General features: G+C 43.4%; 1 long non-coding RNA gene across 1 annotated transcript; it reads left to right on the forward strand.

The window, feature by feature from the left end:
* Nucleotides 1-91: 91 nt before the first annotated feature.
* Nucleotides 92-6,610, forward strand: LOC132681346 (uncharacterized). The gene is made up of 3 exons (XR_009611017.3): nt 92-260; nt 712-829; nt 6,523-6,610. It is a non-coding gene; the product is annotated as an uncharacterized LOC132681346 (long non-coding RNA).
* Nucleotides 6,611-13,283: the final 6,673 nt, after the last annotated feature.

Here is a 13,283-nt window from a genome sequence, read left to right on the forward strand (position 1 = left end):
ACAGTTTGTTGCTAAGGAACTGAAGATATATGTCACAATTCAGCATTCTGATGAAGAAGAGTAAATACTTTTCAACAGATTGAACATTGAGTATAAATATGCAGTGTGCATACGCGTGTGTGTGAGTGCACGCGTACGTGCAAGATTATAACTGACAACAGAGAGAAGAGAAAGCACAAGAGCGTTCCTGTCTGAAACGAGGATGATCAGCCACCTCCTCTATGAAAGCTGCTCTTTAATAACCCTCAGCTGCCTCGCTTGTAAGAATACCATCATGCATTTGAACTTTTCACTTCGGCTTGTTTTGCTCCCCTCTGTTCCGATGCCTGTTCCCTCGCACTGTCGTGTCAGAGATTTATCACGCTGTGACCTCAGTCACGTTCTCTCTGAAAAGGAGTCAAGCACAAACTTCCCAAGTCTCTAATATTCTAGGTGTTCAGCAGGGAGACTGGAACATGAAATTCCTCCCACTTGAAGTACACCCACATCAGTGTTTCTTGAAAATCTATTTATCTTAGTCACGACCTATGAACATGAATAGAACGTGGCTAATGTTTCCCTGGATCCCATGTGCCTGAACACTGGGAAAAGTTAGAATTTATACAGTCGCGATTCCCAGGGAGAAGTGCAATAACTTCACAGTTTTTTTTTTAAATAGAATTCTTTAAGAAGCAGAACATTTAAAATGTGCCCTTTCTTTTTCTTTCGCAGCATTAAAAAAGATCTCTGCCTCTCAATTTGGTTCGCCTGCTATCATGTTGCTGATTCTGTGATTGTCAGATTAAGAAAAATGGGAAAATCTAACAGCAGATAATGCCACAAATGAATGGTATGCATACAATAATAGATAAGTACACACCATGAATTAAAGAGGAAATGGATACATGTAGCAAAGGAAACAGTGATCCTTTGAAAATTGAAGATAAGAGCTTAATTACTTACATAGAAAACTACAGGAAGATGTGACCTGAATTTGATTGAAGAGAAGTAAACGTCGTGGTCAAATCCTTGGGTACTAGGCCAACATTTTGCTTGAATTCTATCCATCTCTCCTGCAGTAGGGGGCCAGTTCGGAGTAATAAGTGTTTACTCTGCCTAATTGAGGAGGTTGGACGCTAATGAGTTTTCTGAACACTGCAGAAAAGAATGTTCCATGTGAAGGGGAAACCAAAAGGTACATGGAAATGAAAAAAAAAAAAAAATGCCCTGGGAACATGTGAAAGTTCATTGAGGTGGGCTGGGAGAAGTCCAAACAAAACAGGTTTTAGAAAGAGGTGATGTGGTTAAAAACCACTCACTCACCCTGGCTAGAACACAACTATAAACAGAATTTGACCCTGACCTCCCATAAATGATCCAGGCATTGTTGACAAGCAGACAAACTCAGAGGGTGTCACTTGATTCTGTTCATTATTTATGCTACATGGGACTTCCTTCTGTGCTCCTTGCGGTTTTTCTCCCAACCACCCCCAAAGTTACATTCTACACATAATTTGAGAATAAAAAATAGGAAGCACCTCTAAATTGAAATGCCTAATCAGAAATGTGTAATTGAAGGCAAACCTTTGATTAGTACCAATATAAATTTGGTTTAAGGTGAGTAGGGCTACTGCGTCTCAAGATGAGAACATTTAGGAGCCTCAACATATGCTGAATCCCTGCTGCCCAGGACTCTATTAAGGCGCAGGACAAGAAAAAAAGAAAAAAAAAAAAAAAGGATAAACTCTGCCCTTGGGAAGTTAGGACATGACAGCAAAATTGTACCAAAGAGGCACACAGGACTGCATAAGCAAAAGGTTCCAAGAGCGGCCTTGGCTAAATATATTCCCTCAGAGAGGGAGATACTTGTCCTGATATCTAAAACAGAGGTAGAGGGGATGGAAGAAGGTGTCCTTGGGCTAGGGAATCATGCAAGGAAAGACGAGGAGGTTGAAGTAGCCCTGAGATGACTTAGAATATTCTGGTTATCCGTTGCTGTGCAACAAACTATCCCAAAATTTAGTAGTCTAAAACAAACCTATTTTGCTTATAATAGTTGTGCCTCAATAATTCATGAAGAGCTCTGCTGCCTGGTTTATCTCTGATCTACATGGTGTCCACTGGGGCTAGATGGTCCATCTTCAAGATGGCTTCTGCACTCTTAGGTTTGGCACTTGGAGTCCTTGGCCTGCCTCTCTCCCTACCATCTCCCTCACCTCAACTTGGGCTCCTCATAGCATGACAATCCTTAGGGTAATAGGATTTCTTATAATAGCAGCTCAGGGTTCCAAGAGAGTGTTCCCAGGGGCACAGCCAGAAGTTCCAAGGTTTCTTATGACCTAACCTTGGAACATCCAGACATCACTTCTACCACATTCTATTGATCAAGCAGGTCACAAAAGCAGTTCATATTGAAGGGAATGGGATTGGACTTCATCTTTCTATTCTTTTTTTAATGTTTATCTTTATTATTTTTGAGACAAAGAAAGACAGGGCATGAGTAGGGGACAGGCAGAGAGAGAGGGAGACACAGAATCGGAAGAGGATCCAGGCTCTGAGCTGTCAGCACAGAGCCCGATGCGGGGCTCGAACACGTCAACCACAAGCTCATGACCTGAGCCCAAGTCAGACACTCAATCAACTGAGCCACCCAGGAGCCCCTAGACTTCATCTTTCAATGGGAAGAATTACAACAAATCTGTAGCCAACTTTACCACAGAAAGTAATAAATAAAGCAGAATGATTTAAGTAAATGGTCAATGCCAGAGAGCAGGAGCAATTGTCAGAGCAAGAGGCAGAGAATGAGTATAGAGGGCTTTGTAGGTAAGAGATTTGAACATTAAAATAATATCACCTTTTCGTCCTGGCATATCCTCTCTTGTGGAATGACATGCATCTAAACAAAAGAGGGCACCATGATTTTCTAGAGTTCCCAGGCATTGGGACTAGATGAGCGAAGGAAATTGAAATTCCCCACTTGAATCTCTCCAACAGGATACTTTCTGGTCAGGGCATATTTGGTTGTGAAGAACAGAAACTCATTCAAGCCACTTTAAGGACTATTCAGCACCTCAGGCAAGCTAAGAGCATCCCAGGACAAGAGATAGGGATGGTGGGCCACAAGATATTTTCTAGGTCGGTCACTACAAACCTGAGAGCCTGGATTACCCTATCTGTCCCTGGTGGTGGTCTGAGGTCTCTCATCTCTGTGCCAGCTTTGATCTCTTGCTTGTCTTCACAGTCGAGCTTTCCCTGCTGACTCAACAGAGAACACAAAACCAAAAATGGCTGCTCCAGGCCTGCATGGCCTTTGATTCCAACCAACCAACATTATCTGATTACAGATTGTTTAATCTATGAAATTGAATTTGGAGGGGTCTCTGGTTAGTTTAGACTAGTCTATGGATTGGCTCCCTTTGAGTTAAATAGCTACTCTTTGTTCAATCAAGTATGGCTGGAGAACAGTTCAGATGTTTAATAAGAAAGTAACATAAAAGCACAGTCACCTATGAAGTCTGCCCCTACGATCAGTAAGGGCACAGGTGGGGAGCCAGTCAAGAGAAAAAGTGTAAGAAGGCTAAGTAACAAGTAAGGAGGATCATGTGGAAAACAGGCCAGCCCAGAGCTGGGAACTGGGATAAGGACAGAAGAGGTTGGTCCCCAAGCCATTCATGTATATCCCAAACCCTTCCCTGATGGAGGCAGACCCATTTCCTATTGAACTTGCCCTGGAAGCCTTGATGTATGAAGCAGGAAAGTAATGGACAGTAATGGATAGTATCAAAGAAGGGCCTTTCTTCCCTGGCTTTCATAGAGGATGTTAATGCTTATAATAGTATTGGGAGTATCAACCTTCTCCTCCCAGATTATTCTCCAGTACACATACCTACACCATAAGGGAAAGATTGATAGTATAAGCATTGGCTCTTTAATTTTGTCAATAGAAATTATTAATTAAAAAAGTGAGTAGGAAAACAAATCCCAGTTGCAGAAAAGTATTAATGGTCCTTCATACTGTCATAGAAAAATGCAAATCAAGATATTCCTTTTCCCTAATTAGCAGACAAAATCCAGGATAAAGTTTAAGTTGATAAGAGCTCTTTCAACACTGGAGAAAGGTATTGACCTTCCTGTGGTAAAGGTAAGTATGAAGTACATTAAAATAACCATTGTCTCAGTAATCAAGTTTACCTCTACAATAACATTGGACTATGACACTCCATCAGAAATGCTGTCTGCTCAAAATTCTCCAAACAGAAGCCCTGAATGGAATTCTGCTAGGGTAGGAGAATTGTGGCTGGGTAGTCAAAATCAATTTGTCCCTGTGATTGACACGAGGGCCTGTATGGCAGCCAAGCTCTCTCAAACCATCTGTGCTCTGATTATGATCAATAGGTATTCATGATATGCCCGGGAAATGTGCTGTTTGATTACTTTTACATGGGAGAGAAGACAAAACACCTCAGCCTAGAGTCTTTTAATGTGGATGTAGAAGCTGGGTGATGAATTATTAGAATATAGAGTTTGCACTGATAAACTTTTGAACTTTCATTGAACTTGTAGATTAAGAATAGGCAGTTTTTCCAAGAGGAAAATTCACCAGACAACCAACAATTTTTCTTTCACATATTTAAGGGAGATGTTCGATCTGGTAAGGAAATAATAGTAATTTATGTCTTTGATAATTGAGAAGGATTATAGTTCTATACACAGAAAAAGCAACCACCACCCGGGCCCTGTGAGTCACAAAGCCATAAAAGAAGAAGCTTCCAGGTTAAAAGCAGATGAAACCTCTGGATTTGGAGCATGATGTTCTCCTAGAGGGAGCTGAGAAAGGGAAAAGAAATCCCCATCTACTTGTAAAATTAGGGCCCCCTCTCTGCCTTCCTTCCAAACAATGATAATGACGCTTTTCAAATTCAACTTGAGCTTCCACACTAACAGAAACACGTGTGCGCACGCGCGTGCGCACACACACACACACACACACACACACACACACACTCACACACAGAACCATTTCTCTGTGTGCATAGCTCTCTTGCATATACCATAATGCACAAACATAACAGACCCACACTGACCCTCAGTGGGAGACAACTGTCTAAATATAAGCAATGAAGCTGCCTCCTTCAATCTGCTGGGACCCATCATTCTCCAAATATCATTTGTCCTGTAATCTGTAGGAACAGCCTGGAGTAGATGAAAGGTTAAGAAGGAAGATTGCTGACCAGCTGGAAACATGTGTTTGTTATATTCAACTCACTACAAGAAATTATTTTACTGATAAAATAGTGTTAGCTGAGATCAGGTTCCTAAGAGATGGGAATTACTAATTTTGCTACCATGACACTGAACAGCTTGTATTAAAAATACACATCGGCTCGTGGCTCTTTGGCTTGGTTGGTACAATGCACCAAAGGCCTCAAGTAAACGCTGGCCACTCTTCAGTTCACTTGCCCTTATTAATAATAGATCCTATCACCTTCCTTCCCTGATCTCTTCACTGTAATGTTTTTGCTTCCATGGAATTCAGTTTGAGGCAATCCTACCACTACTATTAGCATGCATCTTGCTAGATGCTCAAAAATGAGAAGGACACAATCTTATCACAAGTTGCTAATAGCTGATGTTTATAAAGAACCATGGGTGTTACAATGCAAGGCTGGGAAACAGCCAACAAGAGTGAGATATACAGTCTTAAAGAGCAGTCTAAGGATGGAGCCAACAGCTCCATTTGGGGGGATTCAAAGTGCCTATTTCATTTGCAAGGAACAGAGATTTATGCAGGTTTTCTCAAGTCATGAGGGTTAGGTGTTATTTTAAAAACCCAACACCTTGCATGGAAAAGTCATCAAGAACTTGGACAGGCCTGGGTACTCATTATTCTATCTCTTTGTCTGAGGGCATCTCTACCATGTCTGCTGGTCTGGTCTGTCCTCCTATCTCTACTGACTTGGCTTACTCAAAGTTTTTATTTCCCCATAACTATGGTTTGCACATGACTGCTCACGACCTTGACTCTATCTCCTGGTGTTTAGTTTTAGCAAGCACTGCTAACTGTCTTATTTGAATTTCTAAAAAGCAGAGAGGGAACTTAGTTGCCTCTACTCAGATTTCATGTGGCCACACTCTGGGTTTATTGGCCAGCCACTAGATGCACTAATCTATGCTCAGTACCCAACCATAGGCCAATTCTCTATGGCCAAAAGCACCCAGTGAGGGGGTACAAATAAAGCTGCCCCTTCAGCAAGGACAGTTTAATTAATAAAAGGCTTGGCAGGCATTCTAAAGGCTGATCTGCCTAGTCCATGGGATAACTGGGAAAGGTTCCATGGAAGAGGTTACATTTGAGATGATCATAAAAGGATCCTGTGAAAGGACAGGCAAAGGTGGAGTAAACATGGAGGTAATTCCATATGCAAAAACCCAAAATAGTAAAGTAGGGAGTGTATTTGTGGGTATTTTGTTTTGGCTAGGTAGGGCAGTGCTCCTCAAATGTTCTGTGCATGTGAATCACCTAAGAATCTTTTTAAAATGCAGATTCCTACTAACTCTGAGGTAGGACCTGAGATGCTGCCTCTCTAAGTTCCCAGAGGATGCTGACGTGCTGGTACACACTTTGGATAGCAGGCCTAGAAGAAAGAATATGTCAAAGCTTTGAATACCAGGCTAAGAAATTGGTATCCACTCTACTTCAGCGAGTAATAAGCAGCTCTGGAGGACATGAGACCGAAGAATGATATAACCAGAGTGGTGTTAAAAGACAATGGATTCGGCAATGCTTTGTGGGATAAATCAGAAGAGAACTGGAAGATCAGCTATTTAACAATTGTAAAGACCAGGAGAGAGGTAATAAGGACTAAAATAGGACACCTTCTCTGGAAGGGGAAAGGAAAGGATACATAAGATAATATATATAGCCAGTTGAACATGCCCTTCTCAACATCCTTACCAAGTCTTGCCTTACTTAACAAGAGGAGTCACTTCCTTAGGCATCATCTGGTGACATCTTTCTATGTCCTTTCCAGGGTGTCTGCTTTTCATTTCAGATCACATCTAAAGATACACACTCTCTTTTACCTCTAACCCTTAATTTCATTCCCCTGCCTAACCACATTTTTTATCATGTGCAACTTGCTGCATGATTTAACTATATTATAACCATGTGACTATGTTATTTAGCTATTATTTCATTGTGTACCAGTAACCAGATTCAGTAACTATATTTGTTCTGCTGAGGAGTTTTGTAGAAAGCATATCTGAAGGGCACTAGGCAATGAGGTAAAGTCTATTACTGCCTTATCACCATCAAGAAAATGATCTGTTTGTTTGCACTTCACTGGAGTGTATAGCCAGAGAAATTGAAAGAGAGTTTGGGGAGGGCCTGAGTGAAGTCCAGAGATGGAGATGGATGGATACTCTAAACAGTATGCTTTGGCTCAAGATCCCCAAAAACAGCTGTTACAAGTATGCAATAGGGAACTAGCCAAACAATGTATTGACAGAGAAGAAGAGATAAGGTGACAAACCTTATATTAGAATTCAGAATCTCTGTTATTATGCAGCTTACTCCATCCCTACTATACATTTAAAATGAAGGGAAAGATAAACTTGATGTTTAATACAAATCCTGACTGAAATTTTCTTAAGGCTAAAAGCTTCATAATATCCTGAGATTATGGCTATAAAGAAGAAATCTGTGCTTACCTATTGGATTGTTCATGCCATTTTGAGGTCGAATTCTGAATGCTGAACTTTGGTTTTCTGGTTGAACACTTGAGGTCCTTGTGCATTAAATAATTTACACACCAAGCAGGACTTTAAATTCCTTCCTTTTCCTACTGGGCTGGGATTTTGTGCACACATGTAGACTTAGATCTTAAAAACCAAACAGTTGTTGCTGATCAGAAACCAAAACAATTTCTCCTGGAAAGAAAGAAAGAAAGAAAGAAAGAAAGAAAGAAAGAAAGAGAAAGAGGGAATGGAAGGAAGGAAGGAAAGAAGGAAAGAAGGGAGGAAGGAAGGGAGGGAAGAGGGAGGGAGGGTGGGAGGGAAGGAAGGAAGAGAAGGAAGGAAGGAAGGAAGGAAGGAAGGAAGGAAGGAAGGAAGGAAGGAAGGAAGTTAGTTAGTTAGTTAGTTGTCCAGGAGATTAGAGCTATTTTGATTGCACAAGAACATAATCAGAGTCAGGAACACAATGGAGGAAATATTCCGAAAGGAAATCAAGATTAAGATGCACACTTTGGCCTCCTCCTACAAATGCCAACTTCCCAAGCCCACAGGTCATTTTGTTTGACAATGTCACATCGATTCACATTTCACAATGTGCTCTTAACTTTAGAATCTTAATGTGCCGGTTAGAATTAGCTGTATCTTTCAAGAAGAGCCTGATCTTGACCATGCCCATTTCTGGAAAGACTTCTTACTTGGTTGGAGGCATCGGCAAGATGCCTTGTCATTCTGGACTGTGCGGTGAGCTAGAAAGTTGCTATCTTATTTTCAAGCATACACATTCGCACAAATATACATACACACAAGCATTGTACGTGTATACAAATAAGTATTACATGAACTGAATAGAGACATGTTATATACATAAAACTGAATATGTGGTATGTCATGTCCTCATAAAACATTGGGAAGGCATACTTTGAAGAGGACATGGAATTCTGGGGAAAAAAACCCATGTTCCATAACAAGTGTAGTAATTATTTCACTATGCATATATATATCAAATCATCATGTTGTACACCTTAAATATACATAATTTTTACTTAAAAAGTAATCTATTAAAAAATAAATAAGGAAGTGAGACTTCCTATATTCAGTGGAGGTGATGGTTATGGGTCAAACTCTCTGACCCCATTATCAGAAGTAAAACGAGGTTCCGGCCACTAGCAAGCAGCAGGGATGGAAGAGGAGAAGGCTTCAGAAGACTGGTGTGAACCTGTGGGGGTCACTGGGAAGGGGAAGAAAAAAGACATGCTGGACCCACTTCCTTTCCTCAGTTCTACTCCATGCTGGGGCTTAGGGCTGTGGACACGTTTCTGAGCATCCTGGTGGCAGCTGTGGGTGAGGGGGAGTAGAGAAAGGAGTCAGCCTCCCATGCTAACAACTCATGCTGTCTCAAAGGCAATATTTCCAGAGGAAAATATCCCAGATGCCACAAATCCTGCTTCCTACTTCTCTCTGTGCCAGCTCCTTGCCCAGTCCCACTTGGCCAAAAAGAAGAACCTCCATCACTGTAAGTAACATCCATTCCCAGAGAGGTAATGGTCTTTTAGCCACAGAGTCATAAAAGCTGCAACAAAGAAATCCAGCCTCTTTGGCTGCAGACTGCCATAGGCTCTTCCCTCCCGGCCTCATGAGCAGTTTCACATAGTGTTTGTGGCTGTCCAGCAGGTTCTACTTCCAGGCTTGCAGGATGGCTACTGGGTTCAAACCTTATCTGCCGCTTCCATGCCAAGGTCACATCCTGCCACCCTCTGCAATGTCACCCTCCAGGTGATTGTCACAGAGCCTACTCCTTGGTCCCAGCATCACTCAAAAGCACCCAAGGTACAGGATAGCTGAGGTTTCAGGGCCCAAGTGCAGATGCAAATTAGAGTATTTTTAATGTTACAAGAATGGTACCAAATACTCCTTGAGGACAAGGGTTGCAATTAATCTGCAAATGTGTAGTAAGAATCCCTGAAAAAAAAGTTACTGTAAAAGAACAATGATGATGAAAACACATGTATGTGAGTAGGTGACTTCTTGGAGAGCTGGGGGTGTTTGGGGGCCACTCTTCCCCAAAAGATGTGAGGGAGTTGGTGAAAAAAAAGATTTGGAGAGCACCACACAATGTCCCCCACCAGGAGAGCCAGGAGGAGGAGCCCAGGAAGAGGGGGAGGAAAGATCCCCGCGGAGGACAGGAGAGGGGACCAGCACAAAAATGGCTGCCCTGCAAACACCTGACTGCAGAGACAGCCGTTATTTCCAGAAGTCAGCATTGGACAGAATCTGGCTTTCCTTACCCCTCCAGAGACCAAAGGAAGGTGACATGGAGAGACCTGGCAGGGCCAGTGTGGAGAATGCTGTTCACTGGCTTCTTCAACCTCCATTCCGAGCTTCTCCAGGGCACCATCCCATACTGGAGACACCGGAAAACAAAAAACAAAGTTCCCTGCCCTTCTCTGCAGGTAGACGTCCGGGTAGGATTAGGTTCTGCCGATTAGATGCACTGGCACAAGACTTCTTTTTAGAGCTCAGTTAGGTGGGGTGAGAGGCAAGGCATGGAGGCTTTTTTTTTTTAATGTTTATTTTTGAAAGAGAGAGAGAGACAGTGCAAGCAGGGGAGAGGCAGAGAGAAAGGGAGACACAGAATCCGAAGCAGGGTCCAGGCTCTGAGCTGTCAGCACAGAGCCTGACGTGGGCTTTAAACCCATGAACCCTGAGATCATGACCTGAGCCTAAGTCAGACACTTAACTGACTGAGCCACCAGGGCACCCTAAGGCACGGAGTCTTGACTTGGCTGGCCCAGGTCACGGCAGAGGCTGTGGGAAGGTGGGAGTACAGCCTTCCCGACAGAGCACATAGTAGCTCTTGGAGCTGAAATTGTTTCTAGGGGCTCTGACTCCAGCCTGCTTCCCTAGCCCTTCAAAGCGTTTGTAGGCCACTGAATACCTGATTATTTATGCCCTCCTGTTTCAACTAACTAGAGTGATTTCCCTTGTCTGAATTGGCACAGGCAGTGGCAGATCTCACGTGCCTGACACCCAAAGCGGATCATGTTTTTTAATGCCCTCCTCCAGGTGACAAAATTGTTTTCAGCGATAATCCTGTAATAATCAGTAATTACTATTATTCTCATTATTTATTAAACATTGTTTTAAAACAATCCCTTAGACAGAATAAACTTCAATTTTGAAAATGCTGTTCAAAATCAAATATGTCGTGTATGAAACAATTTGCATTTACGAAATCTTAAACCCCAAAACACCAAGTGGTCATGTGCAAGGACATAACTGAATTAACTCAGGCTTTGTTTCTTGGCTTTGCAATCACTGTGCTATCATTGTTTACCTGTCATCTAAATATAGGAATACCTAGTACTGGGGGGGCTGGAGACACAAGCTATGCCTCAAGCCAGCTCGAACCATCCTGGACTATTCTTCTTGGGAGTTCTTCTGATTAACTTTCAGGTGGGATATAATATTTATTAAAAGACAAGTAATAAAATATGCTAATTTGAAGCATACACACACACACACACACACTTCTATGACTGTATATAATTAAAATTCAACAGTCGCTACAGCAATTGTTTAGAACGTGGACCAACAAAAGATTTTGGGGAAGGAGTATTTTATCACTGACATTGTTTAGAATTGCCGGCATGGGGATAATAAAAAGCAGACTGACTTACAGTCGATTTTATTATTGGCTTTAAATTCTCAGCAGACACTGCAGTCCCACACCACACGCAGCAGCCAGGAGGTCTGCTCGCCCTGCCTGTGCCACTGCCCCTGTCCTGAGGTGAGCAGGTGCAGCGAGTCTGCAAGAGGCTGCTCCCAAGCTTGAGGGTTCAGGAGGGACGTGCGGCATAAGCGGAAGTGGTGAAGGGTGAGCCTGAGACACCAGGGCCTTCACCACCTCGGCCAGGGGACTCAGCCAGAGAACCTCACGATGCTCCAAATCCCCAAATATTGCTAACGCATAAAGTTCCCCTCACAGATTGCCTTTGGTGAGGAGGGTTGGAGAGCCCCAAACTCTGTTGAAACACTGATGCCAGATTCTCAGCAGTGAAGTGACTCACCCACCCGCATGTGATGGAAATGTGTGCTTCAGCGTGATTAAAAATCACTTCATGTCATGAGCCCTTAAGGGCACACACAAATAGTTGAATCTATAAATGTTAACTCTACCAATGCCAAAGTTCCACTTCTAGCTAAAAGCCTGACTTGATTTGCCAGGCAGACGATCCGTACACCAGTGTGTTCTGGGAAACAACAGTGTGTTCTGGGAACACCAGTGTGTTCAGGGAAAGCAAAGGCCTCCAGCAGAGGCACAGCCATCGGTCAAGGCCACGACCCAGGCACTGTCTTTAAAGAAAGCACCTTCTCTCTCTTCCCCTCCAAATTGTCACCACCCTCCGAGATATCGAAAGCGCTCTGAGGGCAGAGATGGAACTTCTGTCCGGTGACCCTCATGGTCCCCAGCGGTACAAGTCCGATGAAAGGCTGATTTCCTAGTTCCAGGGAGAGTCAAGCTTGTGTTTCTGCCCTTAGATGAGGGACTTTTAACACAAAGGTGAAGGCTCACGGAGGAGGAAAGATGACAGTACAAGCTGATATTAATGCATGCTCCCAAGACCCCATGGGAATTAAGGGGAGACTATCTCTCAGGACAGAGGACAGCAGTTACCACCCCAGAAGGGCCCTGTGCACTGGCAAGAAAAGATGCAGGCAGGCATCGCCTGTACGCATGGATGCACGGAAGATTATGACCTTTCTCCTCTGGGCAGCAGCGGGCCAGACGTCCATCTGCAGGTGCTGGAGATACCGCCACAGCAAGAGGGGCTGCATGCCACTAGCACCCCTTCCCGTAGAACCAGAGGGTGTTGTTTTATCATTAGAGCTGGCAAGAGAGGCAGGGCCATCCAGCCACGTGGCTAGCGCCCAGGTGTTTGGGAGAAGGTCTGCCCTGGCTCATGCATTTCAAACGCTGCACTGGCATCTAAGCTCAGATTGCTGTATTATGTCAAGTAATGTCAGCCAGCCTTATATCTAAGAACTACAGGCCTTAATTACTCCAGGGAACAGTCTGGTGGCTAAACAAAGAAAGGCTTGTTACAAAGGCCCCTTTGTTGAAAGCGCCTTTGCCTAGATTGCTCCAGGCACGCCTTATAACCAGCCACCAGCCCAGCGCTAGGAAGCAGTACGAGTCAAGTAACCTTCGTGGGTTTCAGAAGACCTAGACTCAAGGCTCACATTTCCTGTCTGTGTGATCTCGTAGAAGCCACAGATCCATTTCAAGCCCCGGTTTTCTTACCCATACACGGCGGTTATCAGGGTAAACTTGACCCATGTTATCCAGGCCCGAGTGCTAAGCGCCTCAGGGTTGGTGCAGGGGCCCAACACCCCGGCTCATATCCCAACACTACTGGGCAGTATTTATGCCCTCCACAGGCAGGCAAAATTGAATGGTCTTTTTTAACTATGTCCCTCCCTGACCATCTCCCCCCACACCTATAATAAACACATAGAATAAATAAGGGAATGTGTTTGTAGTGGATATTTTTTCGTTTTCCTATCCAGAA

Source organism: Panthera onca, chromosome A1 (genome assembly GCF_046562875.1).
Source record: "Panthera onca isolate mPanOnc1 chromosome A1, mPanOnc1 haplotype 2, whole genome shotgun sequence".
NCBI classification, from domain to species: Eukaryota; Metazoa; Chordata; class Mammalia; order Carnivora; family Felidae; genus Panthera; species Panthera onca.